Below are 26517 nucleotides of genomic sequence, written 5' to 3' on the forward strand. Positions count from 1 at the left end.
GGGGTGTATCTACCCCAAGGCAAACTAGGCATTTGCCTAGGGCGGCACATTCCAGGGGGGCGGCATTTTCTGCAAAGAGCCGGACTTACCTTTGGGCATACTGGGCACTTGCCCGGTGGCTGAGGCTAAGCAGCACAGAATCAGGCAACAGCGGCTGCCCAATAAGGCAAATTAGGCGGCCATAAGGCCCTCAGAGCGGCTGCCTAATTAGAGAGCTGCCCGGTGGAGGAGAGGGCCCACTGAGATGCGTTCTGGCTGGCTTTGTACAGGAGGTGGAGGAGAAGCAGCAAGTGGCTCGGGGCTGGCCATAGCATGTGATCTATGGTGGGATTTCCTAGAAGCAGGCTGCTGACTGCAATGTATTCTGTTGGTACTGATGACACTTTGGGCTGCAGGTAAGAAGAGCAACACATGTATCAGGGAAAGGGACTCTGCACAGTCCTCCTGAGACCCTGCACAGCTCACCATAGACCCCACACAGCCCACCATAAACCCTGCACAACTCTCCTGAGCCCCCGTACAGCCCGCCAGAGACCATGTACAGCTCTATTGAGAGCCCATGTGCACTGTATCCAGTGACTGACAGGTTGCGCAAAATGTTCTAAACAGGAAGGGGTGGGGCAAATTTAGATTGAGGGGGGATGCCCGAGTTTAGTCTTGCCTAGGGCAGCACAAAACCAAAATACACCACTGAGTGTATATACTGTATATATGGTCCCTGTGTGTGTGTTGTAAAGTAGCCACCACTCCAAGCTATGGACTACGATCTCACGTTTAGTTTACTAATTTGTATTGAGATTGTAGTCCATCATGGGAGCGATCTTGGAGTGGTGGGTACTTTACAACACACACAGGGATCATGGGGAACCAAAGTAGCCACCCTCCAGAAGGAAGGACAGTGTCAGCACCAATTCAGAGATGATTTGAGGATCTACAGCTAAGTGATGCACAAATCAGGCTCTATAAAACCCCAGAAGCCCAGGATAAGGTGCAGTCAAGGGTGGGGACTGTGTGAGGGGGGTGGTTACAGGTGCAGTGGTGCTTCCGCAAGTAGCTGTTAGCTGTAACTCTAGATGAAGTTCTCCTAGCCAGCAGAGGTCAGGCAGAGGACGGCGTGTCATACGCAGCAGTGAGAGTGGGGTTGGGTATGCAGTTTAGGTGTGGGAGGAGGATGAGGATGAAGGTCAGCTACAGTAGGGAGGGGAGCATTTGTTGTGGGGAGGGGGGGGCATGGTGGTAAGATAGGGAGTTCAGGCACGGTGGTGCCAAGGCCATAATGGAGATTACAGCCATAATGGAGATTACAGCCATAATGGAGATTACAGTGCCTTTACAATTTGCAGTAGAAGCCACAGGGTAGGGAGGTAGTGTGAACTGATGGAACCAGAAATTAGAATGACATATCCCATTGCAACTCAGACCCTGGATGTGCTTCCTACTTGGTGGGGTGCTGGTCTACATTTTAACGATGTTATGATGCATGTATAATAGCAGCACACTGTTATTACCGTCATGCTGCTACTGAACATTCACCAGGTATTGGCACCATTTGCCTTATTCTAAAGACTCCATACTACACCCAGAGCAGACCCTGCATTAGTAATAATGCTGCTGATCTCTTCTGAGCTGCAGAGATCTTTGCAGATATCTGCAATTAGCTACCAGCATAGGAAGTCTCCCATCACTAATAACTTATCTGTGGCTCCTACATATCACATCATCTACTGAAGTGATGGGAGACTAGATCAGTCTTCAGATCCCTTCAAGTCTATGTGGTCCTACTGCACAGGCGCAGTCAGTGTGAACTATGTTGTCCTACTGCACTGGCCACAGATAAAGATTGCGGTAGAAAGCTTGTGGACTTGGTGACAGAACTTTTTAAGTATACAGCAGGGAAGAGCGAAGAAGGGTTAGATCAGCACAGTGGGGAAGGCGGGGGAGTTTGGGGGACAGGTGCAGTCGTGAGATTGGGGGTTGGTATGCAGGTGTGGTGCAGGAGGAGAAGGATGGGGGTTAGTTTAAATTTTTTTTTAATCTTTAAATGCAACCTGAATTTGATTTGGTGTCGGCCTACTTCAATTTCCTCTACAGTACCACTCAAACTGGGAGAAGGAGAGGCAACACTAAAAGCCTTTAAGTCTTTTCTGTGATGCAAAGACTGTCATCCCTTTTAGATTGTAAGCCCTCATGGGCAGGGCCCTCCTTACCATCTTGTCTTGAATTGAATTGTGATTGTAATGTCTCCCTTATATTGTAAAACGCTGTGCAAACTGTTGGCGCTATATAAATCCTGTATAATAATAATAAAAAGTGAGTAATGCCTTATCACTGTATTTCTACACTTTGGTTGTCTTGTGTTACCATTTCAGTGAAGTTTGAGGATCTAACAGTGCTGCATGGTATATCTGCCTGGACCGCAAAACTGGCTGAACAGGCAATAATTGCAATTGAATCCACTAGAGAAATTAGATGCCAGTGGGTGAGTCTAGCCACAAGCAATGATGCTGTGCGCCTTAGCCACATGTGTCCTAGCCACCAATGGTGCTGTGCAGTTTTTACAACATTATTGGTTGCTAGGACACAGAGGTTCAGCGGGTGGGCAAACTGACCAAACCTTTCGCCTGTTTGGTGGGCTGTGAACAGCTTGGGTTTGGATCAAACTCATGGTCAGCATGAACCCAAAGCTCATCCATACAGTCCAATCCCCTTACTGTAATTTGCTGTGCACTGAAGTGATGTAGTGGCTGGCGGTGGTGCATTTGAATAAACTTAAAGCAACAGCGTTACTTTAACCATAGAGAAAGTGATAGAAACTCAGCTACAGGGCTCTATAGGCAATGAAAGGATGAGCTTCCTCTTCTGACTAATTTATAGAACAACTAAGTTGCCAAGACAGCGATTATACTAAATAGAAACATCTCAGTCCCTTGCTGTGCGCTGCCAGGATAATATGTGTATTTATATGTGTCTGTAGCTTCCTCTGGGAAAATAGAAAGCACAGTTATAGCTATATGATTGCTCCCAGCATGGCTAAATGCACATCCAAGCCTAGGGTTGCCACCTATTCTTCAAGGGAAACCCGAACACTCTAGCAATACACGGATATTTTTTTGAGAGAATGAGTGGTGGCTTATTCATTTTTAAATAGCGCCACCCATTCATATGTAAATATCACAGTTTAGACTATTTTCAGTGGGGGGCCAGTAGCTCCTATCTTAATTTTGGTTGCCTGACATCTTGTGTCCGGGGTTTCTGCTGCCATGAAACCCAGACACAGCATTAAAAACCCAGACAGTCCGGGTGAATCCTGGACAGGTGGCAACCCTATCCAAGCCATAGGCTGGAAAGTAAATGAATAGGAAAGGTCATGGAAGGAATTTCCCTGTTAGGTAACCCTACTGCACATTAATGCTACACATCATTTTCAATAAAGAAAGAAAAAAGGTAAAGAACTATTTTAATTTCTAGAAAAGAAAAACCCACCATGAAGGTCCAGTGGAAACGCACTGGCCACAGGTGTATGCTCAGCAAAGTCGACAAAGATACTAAGGGCCTGCACGTGCAGAGACTTGCTCAGTGTGCACACCATGCATCCGTGTGGGCACCCAGACCTGCATGGATGTGAGGGTTCATGTTTGCTTGTAGCTGCGAGCTGCTGCGTCTTCCCATAGGGAGGCATCCCAAGTTAATGAGAGCTGGGCACGGAGATGAGTAAGGGCTATACACATCTCCCTGCCCAGCTCTCCCTGCCCAACCGAGTGCCGTCACTGGTTGCCAAGAGCAGAGTCGGAAGCTCTGGCCGGTGTCCTGCCCAGCTCCTGGCAACCAGTGACATCAGCGAGCTGGGCAGGGTGCCTGCCAGAGCTGGGGGGTGAGATGATCCACCTCCGCCTTAGCGTGAACCATCAACACACCCTGCCATCCTCCTGGAACGTGCACCACCAGCACGCCCAAACCCCACCTACCCTCCTTTCCTGCCAGAGCGCCCCAGGTTGTTAAGAGCTCGTAGCAACCTGTGACACAGTGGCCAGCATCCCATCCAGCTTACTCATGTCAATGGTTGCCAGGAGCTGAGTGGGGCGCTCTGGCTGGTGTCCTGTCAACCAGTTACGTCAGTGAGTTGGACGGGACGCCAGACAGAGGTACCGCTCGAACCCCCTCTCGCTGGCCTCAGCCTGCAAAAAGTGTAGGGACGCTCATGCAAGTAACCCCCCAATATGGAGCATGTGACTCTCTCCCTTCATTGCAATCAGGCACTGGTTATCAAGTGGCCAATAGCCAGTCCCAACTGCTGTCACCTGAGGCCATGGATCTTTTTATACCTGATGTAACCTCCAAACCAGAGCTTTTTTATTATGCATTGTGGATGCATGAGGGAGGTGCGCTGTGGCTCCAGTCACATACCATGTGCTGCCACTGTGCAATGCTATAAATGAACCCTTAAGGCCTCATTCACAAGAGGCGTTCATTTCTGAAAGCAGATTCCTGCGCCAGGAATCACCGGTGACTTCGGACAGCTGCGGCCCCTCAGCCTGTACAAAGCAATGACTGGATGAGAGTGGCTGCACCTGTCCGCTCGTCTTCGGAGGTAATAATCGCACATGGAGGAATACCTGCAGTCACAGACAGATGATGGTCCCTGGATACTGTCAGCCTGCCATTGCTTTGTACAGACTGTCCAGAGCCACCTGCCGCATAAATCCGCCTTTCGGAAATAAAGCCTTGTGAATGAGGCCTAAATATTTATTTTACTGTCTCCAAAATGTTGCCAGCAAACATGTACCTTTAATAATACGCATTGAGAGGAAGTTATCAAAACTGGAGCAGACAGAATCTGGAGCAACCAATCAGCATCTCTCTTTCATTTTGAAAGCTTAAAGGAGAACTATAGGGTAAGTGTTTTTCCCCATAGTTCTCCTAAGGGTCATGGGAGGACACAAACTTGCGTCCTCCCATGACCCAAAGCTCAGTATACCGCGAGCTACAGCTCGCGGTATACTGAGACGCCGCAGCCAGGAAAGATCCCGACATTACTGTCGAGATCCACCCAGCTGCGTGATTGACAGCTGGCTCTGCCTATCTAGAGGCAGAGCCAGCTGTACCCGCCCCCTCCCTGTCCGTTCTGCCAGTTAGTGCTGTTGGATTGGAGAGGGAATCCCTGCAGGCAGCCGTGAGTGACGGTCACGGCTCTCTGCAGGGGCATGATCGAGAAGTGAGCGAGCGACGGTATGTGTTTGCTCACTTCCCGATCTATTGAGCCGACGTTTGACAGTTTCATTGTTACACCCCGGCTCGAACTATGAGCATTAGTGAAAATCACTCACCTCATAGTTCTCCTTTAAACCCCCTCCCCGTCCGTACTGCCAGTCAGCGCTGGCAGAATCCAGCCCCTCCCCTGTCACTACAGAGAGCCGTGACAGGATCGAGAGGTGAGCGAACACCGGTATGTGTTCGCTCACCTCCCGATCTACTGAGCCGACCTGTGACAGTCTCATTGTCACAGGTCGGCTAGAACTATGAGGTGAGTGAAAAGCTGAAAAGCACTCACCTCATTGTTCTCCTTTAAGGACTTACCCGAAATGATGCCTCTTAATGCGGTCATCTTCTTCCTTCCAGTAGTCTTCAGCAATCCCTCCAGCACTGGTGCACGTCTCTTATCTGGCGATGACACCTGTTGCTTACAGTCCCGTGTCTATTCTTGTGCATGCTGCTGCATTGACTTACCCTATGCCTCTCCTCCCCGCCGAAGATCTCTTCTGCGCAAGCGCCCGCCCAATGATCTTTTGCAGGATCTTCGGACGGGAGGTACACACCTTACCTTACACAGGTAAGTAAAACCCTTTTTGGTGACTTTAAAAAAATGTTTTTGCATATATGCTTGCTAGCAGTAGATACATGCAAAAAAGAATGAGGATTTAATTATGCTTTAATGCTTATTGGTTGCCTTAGGCAACTGCTCACTATTCTGCCTGCTTCATGTGTTATATTCACATCAATGAACGATAGAAATCACCAGCACTCCGTAAATGAAATTCAAAAAAAGTCTATTTATGTGGATTAAACGTCACACAAACACACAAACGTCACACAAAGAGATGCAACATCTCTGTCCTGATGAAGGGATCCTGCGTGGTCCCGAAATGTTGGATTATGCGATATGTGTGACATTTCGTCCACATAAATTGACTTTTTAAAAATTGTAATTTACCGAGTGCTGGTGATTTCTATCGTTCATTGATTGTTGTACACGGCGCCATCCGTGATTGTCACTGCGAGCACCACTATTTTCACTTGGACCGGAAGCGCTGTATTTACATCAGGCTGATCTCCTTTATAGTTTTTTATTGGAATATTTACATTACTGACCTTAATGTGCCACTTTTAGATCATTTACAACAATCTGATCCCTTTACGTGTTATTTTTACAATTATTCATATTAATCTGATCTCCTTCACATGGTATGTACACACAAAACATTGAAAAGACTGCACAGCCCTGATCTTCGATGTGTTTTTTTGTAACTCTCAGAAGTCTCTCTACACTTCCTATAAGCAGAGCGCACACCGTGCAGCATCATAGGGACAAACATAACCTTTCCCTGCTTGCTCCATATACACATACACAGGCACAAACACGGACAAACGTAAACTTTCCCTGGGAGCTCATTGTACCATCATGGGCTATTGTTGCTGAGAGCACGGTGAGGGGGAGGAGACTGGTTGGAGCCCGCCCTCCGCACATGGCAATCTCCTGCAGGCAGGGAGAGAGGAGGAAGACGGTGTGTGTAGCAGGTAATTCGCGGGATCAGCAATCATATTACTATCACAGAGTGACTGACAGCCCGCCGGGATCCTGATTAGAGGTCTGCGTGCTGTTCTGTGGGCTCTGCTGGCCTCTCCTAAGCTGGAGTATCAGCTGATGTGCAGTGTGCTGCAGGCCTGTGAGTACACAAAGAGAGGAAGGCACACCAACATAGGAAGAGACCGAGCACACGGCAGACCGGGGAGCATGGAGGGGACATGGCTGGATCAGGTCCACATCCATGGTGATAGAATGGCATCGTGATGATGTCATAGTGACTCCTGAGAACAGCTCGGGGGGCTTAAAGGGGCTGTCCACTTCCAGTAGAAGATATGGAGGTCTGTGTATCTGATAACTTCTGAGCTGGGGGGAGAGAGAGAAGTGCTAAATGTAGATGTAAACCCCAATTTAATGACATTCAGGTTGCTAAAGAACTGTGTATTATAGCACCTGTGCATATATAATTTTAGTCATTGATTAGTTGATGGGAAAGGAGGGAGATGCTTAAAGAGGAAGTAGAGTCCCCCACTGCCCCTCCCACCACCGCATGTGTTTGCCTTGATGTGCTACGCACAGTATATTAGCGCATTATGGTTGACTTACCTTGTAAAACAACCCCCTCCAGTGCTGCGTTCTCCCCACCGTCGCTGCCATCTTCTCCCGGTCTTCCAGGTTTGGCACCTTTGGCCTCATGGTTGGCCGGCATTATGCAACTCATGCACATGTGTACGGCAGTTACTTCATCTCGGCAGGCTCTGTGCACTGTGCTGTGCATGTGCGGCTCAATGTACAAAAAAAATTGCTGACAGGCAGGTAGAAGCTTTTATGGCAGAAGAGACTCAAACAGTCAATTTTTCAATTCGCACACTTTACTTCCGCTATAAAGTGAACCTAAAGAGTCCCACGGGGCTGAATGAGAGAAATTTACAGAGCGTAGGATCAGCGCTAATTTTTTTTTATCATCCTTTGTTGTATTTTGTTGTTGCTGATCTCCTGCAGCCTCTTTTGAAACTACTTCCTGTCTACATATATGCACTCCAGCGATGGCTGTGTGTCATTTGTTAGGATGGATTTCCTGATGGTGACAACAGTGCGCTTCCAAATGGTCACTTGTCACCCTGTCACAGGGCCTTCTGATGGTGACAACACAAAAGCGCAGAGTCTGGGATGGGCAAGAGGGAAACGCTTGAAGTAGATGGAAACCCTGAGGGCCCATTTACTTTTTCCACTGCCGGACGTTAATTAGTATGCGTTATGACATGTTAATGTGGGTTGTGTTAAGGCAACAGACGAAAACATGTAAATGGGCTGTTTTTTTAACAACGCAGCGAACCACAACACACAGAGGTGTGCTGTGTTGTGCAATGCATTAGGAGAACTGTTCACAATAAAAGACGCACCGCGCATAGAGCAGGTGCATTGCCGAGTGTTTTGCCAATGTGTTTTAGTCTGCTGTCCAGCTCCATCACTGGTGCCGTCTCTGGGGGCGGGGGGCACTAATTCAGCACTGCAGATGTTTGGCTGGTCCATTATAATCCCTTTGCACCTTCATCACTCCACTTCTGGGCTGGAGCGTCACATGACCGCGGTTTTAGGTAAGCAAAAAGGTTTTTTTTTTTTAAAGCCGACGATCAGAGAGAGGGGAGTTAAAGGAGAACTATGGTGTAGGTGAATTACACTCATCCCCATAGTTAGAGCTGACATGTGCAATTGGAACTGTCACACGTCTGCTCTATTGATCAGTAAGTGAGCGGAAACACAGCGCTGCTCACTCCGTGTTCATCTCCCTGCAAAGAACAAGGACTGTCAATCACCGCTCTCCGCAGGGATTCCCCCCCTCTCCAATCCTATATCATATCGTATATGTCCTTCCATGACCCTGAAGAGAACTATGGGGAAAAAAAGTTATCCTGGAGATCAGCGTTCACATGTTAAAGCTTAGCTGCGATTTTAGTGATTGGGTTTACACATACTTTAAAAGTTTAGTTGTACCATTTGCATAGGTGCCTAGTACATTCTGCAGATCAAACTAATGGCAGGGGCAGCGGCTTTTTCTTCCAGAATAGGGACAGGCCTATGTATTAAGCTTCAATTAGATGCTGTCTAATGGAGTCACACATTGGGATCTCTTGCAGCTGAGAACTGCATGGGTACTATGAGAATGGCTCCAAGCTAACTGCTGTTACCATATACCCATGGTATAGAGATGCAGACATCCCAACCTGCAAAACCTTATTTCAGGGAGGTTCCCGTCTCATTTCAGGGAGGTGCCCTTTCTATTTTTTGGGTTGTTTTTTTACCGCGGCCGTCATAGTAAAATAAAATCCATATACCAATAATACAATAATAGTATTTATTTATATATACATCAGATTTGTGAATTGATATTCAAGTATCTGTCAGTGTAAAGGTCACAATTTATTAGACAGCCCAAGACCTTTTTAAAAAAACACTGAGGAGTAAAGTCCCTGATACACAGTTGACTAGTTGCTATGGACAGCAAATGAAATAAATGTTCTCTATAACTAGACAACCAGGACATATCATTAATTCTATATTATCCACAAAGGTTTAACAGCGCACTCTCAACCCTGCAGCAGTGACTGTACCTGCTCTCAATAGTAGTCTGTGTGTCCACCCTCTCTGTGCAGCAAGTAGCTTCTTCCTTCTGAGAGCCAAGCATTGTTCTGAGGCTACTCTAGAGATCACATGACCTTCCTTCAGGAGGCAAGCCTCACTCTGACCTTACCCACTGATATCTTACCGCAAAGGTTTACTCAGAGTAAACCTTTTCAGGGAGAAAATGCCTCTATCGCGGACATCAGGGAGCTGCTGTCCAAAAGAGGGAGACTCCCTGAACATCAGGGAGACTTGAGATCCCTGGAGATGTCTAATTTGGGTAGATTATCACTAAACCGTGAATGTGTCAATTTTTGCATATAGGGAAACATGACAGGTTCTCTTGATAGCATACTCCATCTGCTACTGATACCTACCTTCCTTGGTCTCCATCACTACCCTGTTTGCCTGCTGCAGCCTAGGTATAAAGCACTATATGCTCTGTGTTTGTGTTGGAGTTTACAAAGAGCTAAGGACCCCCATCCCCATGAGACAGCACCAGGGCTTGGCCTTTTGTGCAGAGCACTGCATCATGGGACGAAGATGAGTACTAGGTATTGCACATGGCATGCAAGGAGGTGGCAGATCGGGAGGAAGGTATCTACAACAGAGGGGGGAGAAATGTCACGTGTACCTGTTGCTTTGCCCTAAATGGGCAAAGTGATAGGTTTACATGAAAGGAGACCTGTCAAGAGAGAAATATGGGGGTTGCCATTGCAGAAATCTTTTAGAGAAATCTAAAGCCCGAGGATCAGAATAACAGGCATCAATTAGCGTTTCTGATCTGGAACAAGTAAGTAGATCAGGAGTTCTGAGCCAACTGCTTGTGGTGGGTTAGTAACATTGAATGCTGGACACCACTAAACTAGCACTTGCAGAAGGAGTTCAGTGGTTGCCCCTGTTTGCCTCATTTCTCTTTATGTGGAGGAATAATTAGGGATCACTTTTTTGCTGGAGTCAGGACTGGAAACACTTATGACGGGTTATGACAGTCTGCATTAAGAGTTTGGTTCCTCTTTGTTCATAGACGGTGGAATGATTGCTTGCTCTGGGAGTTTCCAGCAGATAGTAAAACTCTTGCTTGCAATAATAAGGACGTTCCAGTGCTCTCTAGTTAAAGTGGACCTTACATGGAAATGCAAAGTTGGCTTATTAGGTAGTCCCCAGATAATAGAACTCGAGGTTAAAGAGAAAAAAAAAATACTTGCCTTTCCCCCTATCTCTGGCAAGCTCATCGAAACAAGGGGGATGTCAATGGACCTTCTTCTGTGAAGGTTGAAGATCCCAAATCCTGTGTACCTTGGGAGAAGGCCCTTTGACATCACCTGTGCCTACAGGGAAAGGGTTTTTTATGGGTACTGTTTCTTTTCTTTGTATAAAATCTAGAATTTTATAATCATAATTAGGGATGCACTGATACTAGTATCGGCAACGGTGCCAAGGCCGAGGATTTGGGCGAGTACTCGCCCAAATGCTCCGATGTCTAGCCCGATACTTCCGGTATTAGGAAGCCGGGCAGCTTGTCATTACACGATGCCCGGCTTCCTGATATGCCCGGCAGCGTGTAATGACATGCTGCCCGGCTTCCAGGGGCAGAACGTAAAGTAACTTGGCATCCAGACATGAAAGCACTTTCTAGTGGGATGAGGAAGGGTTAGAAACTGTCACAATTGGTCTCTTTTGACGAGATTTCCCTTCACTTCCTGTGTGGTCACCCAGACATGAATTGAGGGAAGCTCTATCCAGCGAGTACAGAGCAATGAAGACCATATGCTCTATCCTTTCCCCTTCCCAGAAGATCATGACTAAGAGGTAGGGTGGCCATAGACAATGGTCTCTCGGTAAACAATGAGTAGGTACTCAAACAACTTGTTCCATCTCTGGGACCTTGGTACTTGACAAATTCGGATGTACAAGGTGTACATAAATCAGGCCGCTTCACAGAGGGATATTGCAGTAGGTCATGAAAAGTTCCTGTGCAGCAACAAATTGACTGTAAACCCTGGAGGTGCTTATTACCCCACTGAGGACACACAAGCTTACTGATTATCACCATTAATGGTCACACTTAGATAGACACACGAGATGAATGTTAGGGTGACAGTATGATTGTATAATAGGTACAATGTAAGCAAAATGTTTATCTTTAACTCAAATATATTTTGAATGTATGATTGAAGTAAACCTGTCACAAGCCTTGGCAATTCTAGCCTGGCCAAAAATGTAATGTGCCTCTCCAGTCACAGCATAGTTCGAGTAAGCAGAGGCTCTGTGTTCAAGTTAGTAACCACTGAGCACCAATGCTTAATCTTGCTTCCCCTGCCACCACTAAAATGGGGTTTATTTTTACTCCCATTGACACCAGCGATGGGACTTAATTTATCCCACAGACATCAATAATGGGGCTTCTTTCACTTCCACTGACCTCAATAATGGGGCTTCTTTCACTTCCACTGACCTCAACAATGGGGCTTCTTTCACTACAACTGACATCAATAATGGGGCTTCTTTCACTTCCACTGACCTCAACAATGGGGCTTCTTTCACTACAACTGACATCAATAATGGGGCTTCTTTCACTTCCACTGACCTCAACAATGGGGCTTCTTTCACTACAACTGACATCAATAATGGGGCTCCTATTACTCCCACTGTCATCAATTATGGGGCTTCTATTACTCCCACTGTCCTCAATAATGGTGCTTCTATTACTCCCGCTGTCATCAATAATGGTGCTTCTATTACTCCCGCTGTCATCAATAATGGGGCTTTTATTACGCCTGCTGACATTACGACGTGGCTTCTATTACTCTCACGGACATCACGACGTGGCTTGTCACGCTCCCGCGGACATCACGGTGGGGCTTCTGTAACTCCCCCTGACATAATGATGGGGCTTCTATAACTCCCCCTGACATAATGATGGGGCTTATTATTGCTCTCACTTTCTCTTTAGTGTACCCCATATTTTATTTCAAGCATAGTGGGAAAGATGCAGCACTACAAGCCACACACTGAAGCCACATCCACTTTTGCTAATGCCCCCTTGTGTTTTTCACATGGCACACTTAAGCTGGCCATACACCAGTAGAATTTTTTGTTTTTGGAACATTGTTAGATTTTCTAATAGTTGATTGGGTCAAATCGAGGATTGTGTCAACCATAGTGATGAAAACAATCGAAGTAGCAGGAGGGAAATCTTTTCAATTTTAACATTGAATTTATTTTTAATTGGGAAACTTCATCCATTTCCAAAATCGAATGTTAAAATCAAGGACATTTTAAACATTTGTCAATTCTCTGATGTCATTAACGAATGTTCTGATAAGAATTTTCATATAAACGTCCAGCGTATGACCAGGTATAGCGTGCCACATTTTTCTTCTCAAGCCCTTTAAAGTGTCCCCCCAAATTATCTTCAAAAGTTGGCAACTATGTATAGCAGGAATGGACAAATCCCAGGAGCCAGGTAGCCAATGCTCCTTTAAAAATTATCTCTAGTTGCCCATGGAGCTGGCACCTAAATTGAACAGATTGGCACCTGCGTTCCAAAATAATTTGTCCACCTCTGATGTATTGGCAGCTTCATTGCTCAGACTACTTATTGGCCAATGATGCAGCCTTCATATTTGGGGCAGAATAGAGACTCTCCGGAGCTGGCAGAAGGTCCGGTGAACCTCAACTTTTGCAGGTTAAGTCAATATTTATATAGAACCTGAGTTGCCTATACCTTTTAGATCTACTCATTAGGCATGAAGTTTTTTTCTCTCTCTGGCTTTGACATTCATCCCGTGCTTGGCTTTGTGACAGGTTTTCTTTATCTGTATTTTCCTGTGCACGGTAAATCTGTTTATGGATACAGGTTTGGCTGTAATGAGAATGGATTGTACGTGTCCCTGAGGGTGAACTGAACTGCCTTTTTTCTCCTGTTGACACCAGACAGAGCAAGACGCCTCTGTCCTGCTGGGGGCTGAGCTGTTGCTTTGACTACGGGGAACTCTGCTAGAAAGTGGAATGTCTCCTGACCTGCCAGTCCTTATCGCTGCTGGACGCTGCCCCTGGTTATAGGTAAGCGCTTGTTTGATTTCTTCATAAACTGTAGACTGTCCTCAAGATAAAAGCAGGAGTGACTCATTTCTTTAAGTAAGACCAAATCCTTTATTGCCTTGCATGGACTGTAAGCTCTCACGAGCAGGGCCCCCTACCTCCTGTACTGAAATCGTATTGTTAATTGTATTGTCTCCCTCAGTTTTGTAAAGCGCTGCACAAACTGTTGGCGCTATATACATCCCGTATAATAATTGACTATGCTGAGTATTTTGTTACTTGCTTGCTCAACTAGCTGCTAACTTAGATTGAATGTGTTTATTTTATGTGCTTCTCTTTCTTTTGCTTTTTTATCTGTTGAATGTTGGTAACACAAACTTGCGAGAGATGGCGAGCATTTCTTTCTACCTTTTTTTTCTTTTTTGGGGGAAAACTAAAGCTGGGTGTACCAGGGCTGGACAAATCCAAGGAGCCAGGTAGCCAGTGCTCCCTAATAATTATAGCTGGTGCTCAACTTTTGAGGTTGTCTCTAGTTATTATCAATGGAGCTGGCTTCTAAAAAATATCCTGCTGGCTTCTGTACTGGATAGATTGGCTCCTGTGTTCCATATTCATTTGTCCACCCCATGGGTATACATAATTCACATTTCATTTTAAAAACATTTGCTTTCAGAACCTGTGTTTAATTTCCTAAAAGTTATTGGAGTCAATTTGATGAATGATTTCAATCATAGTGCTGAAAAATTATCAAAGGAGCAGGATGGAAAATTTGTTGAATGAAACTTAATGTGGTTTTTGTTGGGGGAAACTCCTTTCATTTCAAAATCAGATGAAATTTTAATTGACATTGATAAAGGCGGTGATGGTATTATTGAATGCCATGTTTTGATGAGATTTTTCAGATTGGCCGGCTGGGAGCTTCCTGGATGTAACAAGCCGTCAAAAGACGTCCTGTTGGCCCCGCCCACTCGCGCACGGGGAAACTGCCCAAATGTAAAAACAGGCAGCGATGCCTGTTTACATACAAGCGAACTGCCGGCTATAGAGCGGATTGCTTGTATAAGCTGCCGATCAGTGCGCTGCCCCCTCCCCTCTGCTGTGCCCATCCAGGGCAAAATGACAGTGTATGCTGATAGACCCCCCTGACCCCAATCCAGCAACACATCATGGGTGGGCAACTCTGGCCCTTTCAGCTGTGCTTTAATTACAAATGCCAACATGCCTCTGGGAGTCATGTATGTAACTGTTAGTCTTGCAATGCCTCATGGGACTTGTAGTTCCACAACAGCTGGAGGGCTGGTATTGCCCACCCTTGCTCTACATTCTCTCGCCAACTCTCCACTGCAGTACTGTAGTCCACCCAGGGTATGCTCCATTGTCGGATGTTGTTGGTGTCTGGTGGATGTCGTCATCGCTTTCCCCTTCACATGACATTGGTTGGACCTGCCAATTAAGTCATTTGCAATGTCATGTGGTGGAGGTCACATGCTCTTCTATACCCAAATAGAGCAGAGCTTCTGAGTATGGGGAAGCATGTGACTTTTGCCATGTGACGGCAAGGAAGCATGGATAACTTTTTGGGGGGTAAACTTTCAGTAGACACTGTCCCTTTGCCCTGACTGGACAGACAAGCGTCTCATTATCTAGATCAAGTCAAACTTTAAATTGGTAAAAATTGGATGTGTAACTTGTTTAAAATGTGGAAAGCTTTCAAACTATAATTATATTAATGATTACATAATGTAAACTATATTGCTGTTTTTTATCCTCTATGTACATACTTGTTTTCAGTCTTGAAACCAAATTGTGGAAACGTATTAGAGAAATATTGTCATTATGAATACAGTGAACTCTGTTATCCGGTATTCAGCTGATCAGAACTCTCATCTAACCAGAAAAAAAAATCCCCTGTGTACTCTGTTTTGCTAATCCGCGGCATATATTATCCTGGACATGATCATGTGTCTATGTTTTATAGTGTGTCTATTTGTCTTTACGGAGGCGTCACAGGGGTTAGTGTGCTGTCGCAAACCTTGCGTGGACTACCGGTTGGAAACCGATGTGGGAAAGAGGGAACAATTGTTTAGAATTTCTGCATGTGTGCAACTGGATGTGAACTCTTTATTCCCCATGAGGTTTGGGGTGTGGCGCTATCAACGTCGAAATGGGTCCTGTGGTGGGTCGGAGGTGTAGTGGCGAAGCACGTTCTGTTCCTAGAGGTTGTAGTTGGAAGTGGTTTCTAAGTTGGTGTATCTTTGGAAGATGCTGTGTGGGGTTTCCAATGAATGTTCGAGATTGTTGAGATCCTGGGACGGACTTGCAGTGTGGGGGTTGAGATGGATGCTCCTGATTGTAGAAGTCCTGGCCTGGTTCACGACCTGATGTCCGATAAAAATTATTTGGCTGGTTTGGAGAGAGGGGGGAGAGGCAAAAAACCCCACACAGCATCTTTCAAAGATACACCGACTTAGGAACCACTTCCAACTACAACCTTTAGGAACAGAACGTGCTTTGCCACTACGCCTCCAACCCACCACAGGACCCATTTCGATGTTGATAGCGCCAGACGACAAACCTCATGGTGTGTAACGAGTTCACATCCAGTTACACACATGTGCAGAAATTCTAAACAATTGTTCCCTCTTTCCCACATCGGTTTCTGCGCAAGGATTGCGACCGCGCTCCAACCCCTGTGACACCTCCCAACCCATACGGCGAGACCCCATCAGAAGTATACACCACCCTTGTGCCCCCTCTTTCCATCACACAAGTGCCAGTACATCATATTTGTCCATGATAGTTTCCCATCCTTACACCCTGTGCCAGTCAGCTGCGCTCCTTCCCTTTTTTCTGTTCACCTTCACACAGTTGGACACCCCGGTCTAACAATATCAGGAGCCGCACACCGGCCACAACACAACACACCACCCCAGGAGTGCACTAACATATCGTTCTTCTGTTCAACTTTCTATTTGTCCTTTAGTGGGTCTATTTGTCTTTGCTTTTGATTACTGCAGTTCAATATTAATATGAAGTCAATACAGAGTTTATGACATGGTATAGTATGGGGTATGGCATTAGTTAGACCTAGTGGTAACTCTCAAGCAACCACATTTATCCGGAATCTACCAATCCCCGTGGATGCAGAGTAACGGTGAGTTTACTGTAGTCAGATATGTATAAAACTGCAAGAGTCAAGAACCATTTTGCCTGGAGTTCTGCTTTAAAGTGACCTGCTTCATTTGAATGGCAATGCATGCTACCGCAATACCCTGCTGTGTGATTAAAAAAAAACAAAATAGTGCATGCCCTGCTTTTTTTTTTTTAGCCGCACTGCACCACATTGCGTGGTACCGCGCAATGCATCTACCGTACAAATTGTGCTATCGTGCCCCAGGGGTGCCTCAAAATTTTGTGATAGTGGGACTGTGATGTAAAGGGGGAATGAAGACTGAGGTAAAAGGGAACTCTGATATGAAAGTGGGGCTCCTGATGTGAAAGGGTGCTTCTGATGCAAAGGGTGACTGGTCTGAAGAGAGGGGGGGGAATACTTGATTTGTAGGGGGCACTTTGATGTGAAGAGGGAAACCCACTTTTTTTGTGTGGGGTCCCTCTTTAAATCCATGACATTTCAGAATGGGGTGCCTCGAGATTTTGCATACTTTTAAAAGGGTAACCTGACTAAAAAAAGTTTGCGAAATGCTGAACTAGAGTTATGGCTAGTAGAACGTGAGGATGTAAGTGCCAACCTTGCCCCGTCCTGCATCTCTCTATTGGGTACAGAAGCCACCCATCAGAATAATGGGCCACATGGGGTGGAGAAGAGCCAAGGACCCGCTGGGGTGTGTTGCCGTTTCCTCCCCATTTTCTGGGATCTGGGTGCTTGTGGGTGTTTCATATGTGCAGTCTAAATTGTATGGAATTTGATATCTCATCCTCCTTTTTTTGCTGACATTTTCCCCACATATAATATATAAAGTAGGTCAGGCCTTGACGTTATCTGTGTGAGGCCTTGGGGAAGAGACTGCTGTACATTGCATATGATGTGTGCGTGCAGCCCGGCGTCACCTATAGCTGCTGTATTAGTTTTAGTGGGTTATGTATTTTTACCTTTTGTAAAGCTTCTTAGCTACTCTGCTGCTGTAAAATCCTTGACACTCTGCTTCTCTACACAGATAATCACACTGATTTCTGATGAGGTTAAACCGCTTCAGAGTCTGAGCATAATGGTGACTGAATGAAGTTGGTTGTTTGAGACGTTTAATGGTTCTGATTGGATTAGCAGCCATACGGATGACATTATTGTTTAAACATTATTCTCATCCTGTGCCGCCCACAATACATTTTACTAAGGATTGAACAGGAGGCAGCTTGAACTAGATGGATATATGGCAGGGGTAGGCAACACAGGTGTTCTGTCGAAAGCTCCGACTCATCAAGATCTCCCGACTGGTGACGACACCTCCGGTGACTTGCCAGTAGGCGATGTAGACCAGATGGCGCTTGTGCGCCACCTGTGCCGCTGTCGAAATCCTTATCAAGTCATCCAACTCCCGTCACTGCATCTGCACGGCTTCACAGTCCCCATCAAGTTCTCTAACCCCCGTCAGTGCGCCTGTGGTCACTGAACAGCAGCATCAAGACCTCCAAATAGCACCTTTGCACCTGCGTGCTCATCTCAAGGCACAACATGCAAAGAGATTACATGTTTTGCCATTGGGTGGCCGTGCTTTTGGGTGGCCGTGCTTTTGGGTGGCCGTACAGGCGCACTGATGGGGGTCAGAGAACTTGATGCGGATTGCGAAGCAGCACAGGCGCAGTGATGGGAGCTCCATAACCCGATAAGGATTCTAATGCTGGCGCATGTGCACTCGTGCCATCTGGTGGGAATCGGCTACTGGCGAATCACCGGATGTGACGTCACCAGTCGGAGGTCTCAACGGGTCGGAGATTTTGACAGAATACCGGCACGCCAGCTGTGGTGAAACAACAATGAAATAACAATTGGCTGAAAGTATAGCTGGCATACTTTGCTTAGTGGGTGGCTCTATCAGCAGAGCGGAAAATTGGCAGATGTTGGATCGGCTGAGTCGAAGTCCATCTGCACTTCCGCTCAGCCGAACATGCAGAGCATGCTCGGCTGACCGAAGTCTGCCGATGCACGGCTGAAATCAGCTGCACTGAGCCAGAGTGAACGTCGTTCGGCTCACTTCGGCTGGGTTATTCACTCGGCTGCCTCCGGCAGCTTTGTGAATAACCCCCTTAGGTCATTATGTTTCTGAACAGCTGCTTCCAAGTCTCTCAGTTCAGCTTCCTTGAACTTCCTGTCCAGTACAAGATCACAAAGGACAGTGCAAACTCCAACAACTGTTCATCTACACTGCTCGGGACCAGCTGATTCTGCAGGAGACTACAACTTTTAAATAATCAAGGAACAGCATCTATTGTAAGATATTTATCCTCATTTGAAATGCTTAAAATGATTTTCACTTTAATATCACTTTAAGGATTGCCATGGTGGATAACACATGTTGGAACTTAGTGAATGAAAGAAGAACTCTGGGCAAATAAAATCTTAACCCTTGCAGTGGGGCTACTCCCACACTTCAAAGGTTAAGTGCCGATTTTGTCTAGGGAGCTAAAATAACAGAGATACTCACCTCAACCACGATCCTGGCTGGCTCCTAAACTGGTCCCCTTAGCCGTGCTCCCCCCTCCACTCCAGCGATGGAATGTCCCTCTGCATCCTCCCGTTTTATACACAGTGTATTGGATGTGATGACTTGCAGGACCTTAGACGGCTGAAGCAGAGGGCGAGCGAGGCTGAAGGGACCAGTCTAACCGCCACCCCGGATCGTTGAAAGACGACAGAATAGAACGCATCATGTTATTTACAGAGTTTCATCATAGATCTATATTAACACTGCTGTAAAAGATCCAATTCTGAATTCAGGATCCTTCCAGATAAATTCAGAAACGCGCCAGGCACCACCCCTGAACGGTCATCTACACAAGCCTATTGGCAATTGTGTATGAGGTTTTTGTTCCCTTGCTTTCCTTTTTGGTTGTCACAAAGCCACCTGCAGGTCGGGAGATGGAAACATGCCATGTACTCTGCTAGAAAGGTGTCATTAGACTGGTATTTTCATGGTATTGTGTTTTACAAAGTGTAGAAAAGCATTGTGTGTTGGAAGGCATGCATAAGAGACATTGTTACATGGCAACTAGCGTGACCTGTGCATTTGGTTACTGATTTTAGGTTCTGTTACCTGGTTATGAATGTCACTACAACCAATTGACCAGCTCATGTTGCTCAGATTACTAATCAGGCTCCTTATGTACACACAGTAGCTGAATTGTTAAATCTAAACTGTAGTCATCTTAACAAAAAATTAAAAATGACATCCTTTTCACAATTCTTAGTGTTTGCAAGTTTATAAATAAATGCTAGATCCTTCTTTTTTTTATTTTTTTTTTTTATTTAATATCTATGCGTAGGTAATAGTTGTGTAATCTGATCTCCCTGGTATTTGGGTTTAGCTGTTTTTTTTAACCTTAATAAGCTGCTTTTCTGCTTGAAATTACTGTCTGGCTACAGACGGTAGGTATGAAATTTGAATAGATTACTAAATATTTGCATTATAGAATGCCTCCTGCTGTCAGAAGTGGATGGATTCCATGTTAAAGATAACAATAACAAACTGCTCCCTGCTGTGTAATTCAGCTAATTTGTTTACTAATAAGTTAAAGGAGAACTATGGGGTGAGTGCTTTTCCCCATAGTTCTCCTCCAGGGTCACAGGAGGACATAAACTAGCGTCCTCCCGCGACCCAAAGCTCAGTATACCGCGAGCTACAGGTCGTGGTATCCTGAGACCGCTGCAGCTGGGACAGGACTCAACAGTTCTGTCGAGATCCACCCAGCTGCGTGATTGACAGCTGGCTCTGCCTATCAAAGAATTATGGGGTGAGTGCGGCTAGGTTCACACCTGCACTACACCAGACGACACCCAGGATGCGCGTCCCGGGATCGCGCGGTCCTGTACAATGCAGGCAGCGATTGCAGCGCATCCCTATTTATTTCAATAGGGCGACATCCACACGGCAATCGCAGAACAAACGTACAAGTAACCTTTTTTTGCGATACACGACGTGTGGTAACCGTGCGGAATTGTGCACGATTGCTACGCGGGAGGTGTCGCCTTGGTGTGGACCTAGCCTCAAAAACACTCAACCCCATAATTCAAGCTGACCTGTGACACTGAAGCTGTCACATGTCGGCTCTACGATCGGGAAGCCAGCGCACACATACCACCGATCGCTGATTTCCCGATCATCTCCCTGCAGAGAGTGGGGACTGTCAGTCACAGCTCCCCGCAGGGATTCCTCCCCTCTCCGATCCTTCAGTGGTGAGTGTAGGAACAGACTGGGGAGGGGGTGGGTACAGCGGGCTCTGCCTCTAGAGAGGCACATGTCATGGGCTGCCATTGCTGACTTTCTGAAAATGCTAGTTGCCTGGCATTATTTTTATTGCAACTGACCTGGAAAAAGCATATACCAAAGAGGTAGGGTAGTTCTCTACCCACCATATCTCCTCTCTCCTGCTCTTTTATCAGCCAAATGTTTTATTAAATGAGGCTGTCAGCCAAATGAGAAGGGAGAACTCAGGACAGGACTGGGAAGGGCCACATTGTTCTGCTGCCCCATATGCAAATGTAGGCGCATAATGGCAGACTAAGGCCTGATTCACACCTGGACGTTTTACAGCGAGTTCCTACGCTCTGTAAAATGCTGAAAATGTGAAAACCAATGATTGCCTATGGGCATGGTTCCCGCCTGGGCGTTTTGAAGCGCGTAGGAAAGCGCTTCAAACGCCCAAAGAAGTACAGCCCAAAGAAGTACAGAAGCTTCTTTGGGGGCATATTTGCAGCGCGTATCCATTGGGATACAGCCAGGTATCCCGCGAGTCGTGGTAAAAATGCGCGGCGACAAACGCGCATATTCGATACGCCTAGGTGGGTGTGAACCCAGCCTAAGAGGGAGGTGCGGAAAGCCTATGACCTCTGAGCTGTGCAGCCAGCAGAGATCAAGCTGCAGCTGGGGAACCGTCTAGAAAAGCTGCAAGACACATGGAAGGGTCTATTGATCAACAAAAAAAATGTGCATCATTTTTTCATTCAGCGAAACTGCATGTACATTCGTTGTGTGCACGTTAACCAGCTGTTGGGAGAATAGTGCAAAAGCGAATGTTCATAGTGTAATTTCTCTTCTCTATATTGACATATACTCTGAACAGTCCTCTCTCTCATTTATCTTTCTTTCTTTCCCTTCTCTTTCTCTCCTCTCTTCTTCTCTCCTTCTCCCTCTTAATTGTTGCAGCCCTACATGGAAGTGAGATGGCAGATACTAAACGGTGTTTATGCAGGGGACAGTGCGTGGGGTAGGAGGAGAGGATTGCAGCGAAAGTTGCATTTTTCATTAACGGGTATAAGGCTGCATTCACATCTATGCGATATGGGAGCACGTGCAATGGTGCACGCAATCAAGAATTGCATGCTGCAGTGTTAGGTGCACTGCGGTGCCGTTATTTCTTAATGGCTGCACCTAGCCTTCGCATTTGTGTATTGTATTGCAACACTTGTTAGAGATGTCACCAGCACACCATATTGAAGTGAAGAACACGTCTGTTTATTGACGCTTCATGTCAAAACAAATAACGTTTCGGGACCACACAGGTTCCCCTTCATCAGGTCATTTAAAGCCTGATGAAAGGCACCCTGTGTGGCCTTAAAACTTTGCTATTTGTTTTGACATGAAGCGTCAATAAACAGACGTGTTCTTCACTTCAAATATGGCGTGCTGGTGACGTCTTTAAAAAGTTTCAGTATTGGCGGCGCCATCCGCGGTAATCTCGAGCACCCATGCTGACGAGGATACCGGGTAAGGAGTGCAGCAAGATTCTGGAATACTTGTATTGCAGCACATCACATGGTAACCTATTACCATGCGATGTGGTGCAATGCGATTTAAAAAAAGTAAATGTATACGTATATTTTAGTTTTTTTTTCTCCCATAACTGGCATTTTGTTTTTGCTAGAGAAGATAAGCAGTAAATTTTTTTAGCAGCGATCGTTCCTTTTTCATACATCGCTGATCTGTAATTGGTGTCACTGGCGGCGTATGTTGATTGACATCCGATTGTTAGGTATGGTGTACAGAAATCGATGGAAATCTTGTTCTATATAGTCATATTGCTAATTACTGTAAATCCTTGTGGTATTAGAAGTAGCACTTTGGTTCTTTTGCCCTAATTATTTGCGAGCATCATCCTGTTACCGTGGAGGGGAAGCTTTGCAGATGGATCAAGGTCTGTTCATTAGACCAGGTCTCCAGGTTGGAGATAAGAGGATCACAGCAGTCATCTGTTCTTTCTGTTAATGAGCTGCCAAAAAAAATCTCCCTCTTATTAGTTATGTGATTTTCATGTCGTCGTGTCATACAGCAGATGAACAGGGGATGATGTATTATTGAGCTCTACGAAATATACTCCTGTGACCCAAAAGAGAAGTAAAGCCAAAAAGGAATGGCCTTTCTTCTTCTCTTTTAATGCCTGTTGTTTGTTTTTTTTTTTGTTTTTTTTTTTATATCTGAGAAATTGAACTCTTTTTAGTGTTTGTATTTCAAGTACTGGTGTACCCAGTTGTCAGTTTTTCATTGTTTGGGGTAAATTTTAGGAATAAGGTTACAGAATAAATTTACAAAGCTTTACACAAGGATAAGGATCTTTTATTTGTAGACCTGTAACTGTAATTTACAAATCTCATTGGACTCAATGTCATTGTCACTTTTTACAGCACATGTGCACTGGCTACCAAACTGGACTAAATAGGTCCCGAATTTGCTCACTGTTGATTTGATTTTTGGGCAGAGGACGCCAAAACCAAAAAATAAATAACTAAGAGGACACAAGGACACATCTGATACTAATTTGTCTTTTTTATGTTTTCATTGGAAGCATTATTTACTTTAGCTTCTTAAAGGTAATGTGTATTTATATAGCACCATCAATTTGCACAGTGCTGCAGTTCCTGCCCTATAGGAGCTTACAATCCACGGTCCCTATTTCCGAGGCCTTTTTTCCATTTTTTGCACCCGTGTTTATAATCCACATTTTAGGCCTGAAAATGACTTCAAACCACCGAACATTATATATTTTCTGAAAGCCAAGGCCCTGTAGAATAAAATGGTGGAAATATGCACTTTAAATTTAGTCCCACCAAAACACAATGAAAAACCAATGTTTTAATAAAATATAAAAGATGAGGTTACAACGAGTAAATGGATACCAATATGCCCAGGTTAAAAATTGTGTGCGTCTGTGAAATGGTGACAAAATTCAGTACCCCCAAAAATCCATACACAACGCTTTAAAAGCCCCTACAGGTCATCACTTTAGATATACGCATAAATATTGGCCATAGAATTATTGCTCTCACACTGACGTGCATGGTGATACCTAACGTGTAGCATGATCATCGTTTATGTACATAGCCGCACCTGACGCCTGTTTACGTGAAGACGCACGTGCTCACTGGTGACTTTAAGAAAAAAGTTTACATTTATTTCTACATTAATTTAATATTTTAAAAACGGCTATTTTTTTTTTTTACATGCCCCTTATGTGATAGCATATTGGCAGTGAGAGGTACTCTTTAAGGTGATACTGGGGGTCCAAAAGACACCTAGTGTCACCTTTACACCCAAAATAAGCTATTGAAGCGCAGATCGCACTTCAATAGCTTGTTGCTGGGCTTCAGGGACCGGAAGTGATGTAAACTGCATCGCTCCTGGTCCCATAGTTTGGGGAGGGTTTAGTTGAATGGACGTTCGCTGCTTTCCTCCACAGCTTCCTGCCGATACCTGAGATGCTGGTCCCGTGCCTGCAGGAGGGGAAGCAGAGCCCAGGAAATACGGTGGGGGTGTCGGGCTGGTACTAGCAGTTTACCGGCCCGCAGAAGCGATCTGGCGACAGCTGAATCGCTTCTAATGTAAAGTTGGCCGCCAGCTCTACAAATGTTAGAGTAGCTGCCGGAAGTCCGTCTAAACAAGCCCACTGCCAGTGACGTACTATGTATGTCACTGGTCGCTAAGGGGTTAACCTACCGGCATATATTTTTGGAGTGTGGTTGGAAAGCCATGCAAGCACAGGGAGAACATGCAGATAGTGTCCTGACCAGGATTTAAACGGGGACACCCAGTGCTTGAAGGCAGAAATGCTTACTACAAAGCCACTGTGTGTTTTTTTTATTTTTTATCAGGACTAAATAAAATACAATTCAAAAAGTAAAGCTGATATGATATATGGAATGTCTAGAAAGAACTGTGCCTAAGTAGTACCCTGAATAATGTACCTTTTTGTCTGGAATTCCCCCAGAAATGGCATGAGCAAGCAAATCCCTACCTTTACTAAGATGGCCACCTCCACACAGGGACATAGTCCAGAACAATGCATGGCAAGGCAGTAATAGGGAAAGGATCAGCTGTAGGGATACCACAAACACAGCCAATACTGCTGACTAGTACTTTGCTCTCTTCCTGTTTTTTGTTTGGGCATAGTTCATTCTTCTTTAAAATATCTTTCCTTCATTCATCGGTATTCAGGGAGATCTGAAATATTCAGTATGTGTATTATTCTATCCAGCCAGCAGGTGGAGCTTTTGCCTTTGTTTCACAATTTCTTCGAGTTACAGCTTGTTAAACAACAAAAAATCTTTTCACATGCGCCCGTAATTAAAATATATCTAAATCCAAAAAAATAAAATGTATATACTGCAGCTAACAAGTGCTTCGATGTGGTTGCCGCATTAGGTTTCTATTCTGGTTTTTTTTCTTCTTTCTTTTCTCCTAGTGATCCTGCCAGTAAGACACTTCCTTCCTAGGGTGACAACACTCAATGTACTGTGTCTATAAAGGAGCAGTTTAGAAGTAGATAGTCACCAGCACGACAGAAGCTCATAAGTCAGTGCAAATAAATGTATTGATAGATGTCACTCAGAATAACAAGCGCTTTCGGGGCCGCACAGGGTCCCCTTCATCAGGCTCAGAGTAGAGATGTCTACTCTGAGCGCTTTCTAAGCTGTTTTGTGTGCGGCGCCATCCGCTGTCATTTCAAGCAGCACCTATTTACTCTTTTTGGGGGATTTCCGGTAAGGAGTGTTACAGGATTTATGACTTTTTGATTTTTATGAAGGCGCAGTGTTGTCACCCCTGGATAGAAAGAGGTTTCCACAGCATGGGGGTTTTCTGTAGTTCAGAGAGACCTGGGAACATTGCTAACTGACAACAGTCAGCAGAGAGGGAGAGGAAATTATTAGCTCACTAGATTTCTGGCTGGTATTTTTTTTCTGCTCTTATTAAATTTGATGTTCTTTATATTTAATAGTATGTTCCACTTTAATGGTATATGTAACAGACCAACAGGGAGCATTTAAGAGAAGTTCGTTATTAGGGTTTGCATACACTTGACGGTAAAGCACCTGCTAATGTGCACAATAACGTAACTCGTAGTGTGAAGGATCCTGAATAGCGGAACCAATGTTATGTAAATATTGTAAGTAGGTATGCTATTTACTTGTATTTATCCCATAAAATCTTTTTCCCTGCCTCCTAGAAATGTTGCACTAATTGCACACTCCCAGCTATGCATTTGGAGCCCAGTGTACAATCCTGACATCTGTAAGAGGAAGTTCAGGGTGCTGGGATGAAGTAACTCCCATGTGCATGCAAAGGAGTTAAGTCATGCCAGCCCGACCCATAGAGTTGCCTCCAGACCCGTAAGCATTGATCGTTGAAGTGTGTCAAGTCACAGTTCAGCAAACCACAAATTCACCAAATTCATGCAGATTTGGCTACTAATTGTACACATGTGCATCCATCGTATTCAGCCACATTGAAAACCTGTGACTCCCTGGAAAAGATGTAATCCATCAAACGGGGGCACTGGTATGGGAGGAGCAGGGTGAGCTGAGCTGCCGAGAGAACAGCTTGAAG

General features: G+C 45.3%; 1 long non-coding RNA gene across 1 annotated transcript in view; it reads left to right on the top strand.

Moving 5' to 3' along the window:
- The first annotated feature begins 6698 nt into the window (after positions 1-6698).
- Positions 6699-26517, top strand: part of LOC108785469 — a 31130-nt gene continuing 11311 nt past the window's right edge. The window contains exons 1-2 of the long non-coding RNA XR_001941133.1: positions 6699-6792; positions 13361-13489. This is a non-coding gene — a long non-coding RNA (uncharacterized LOC108785469). The remainder of the gene's footprint in view (positions 6793-13360; positions 13490-26517) is intronic.

This window comes from Nanorana parkeri, unplaced genomic scaffold (assembly GCF_000935625.1).
Source record: "Nanorana parkeri isolate BGI_ZX_2015 unplaced genomic scaffold, ASM93562v1 scaffold164, whole genome shotgun sequence".
Lineage (NCBI taxonomy): Eukaryota > Metazoa > Chordata > Amphibia > Anura > Dicroglossidae > Nanorana > Nanorana parkeri.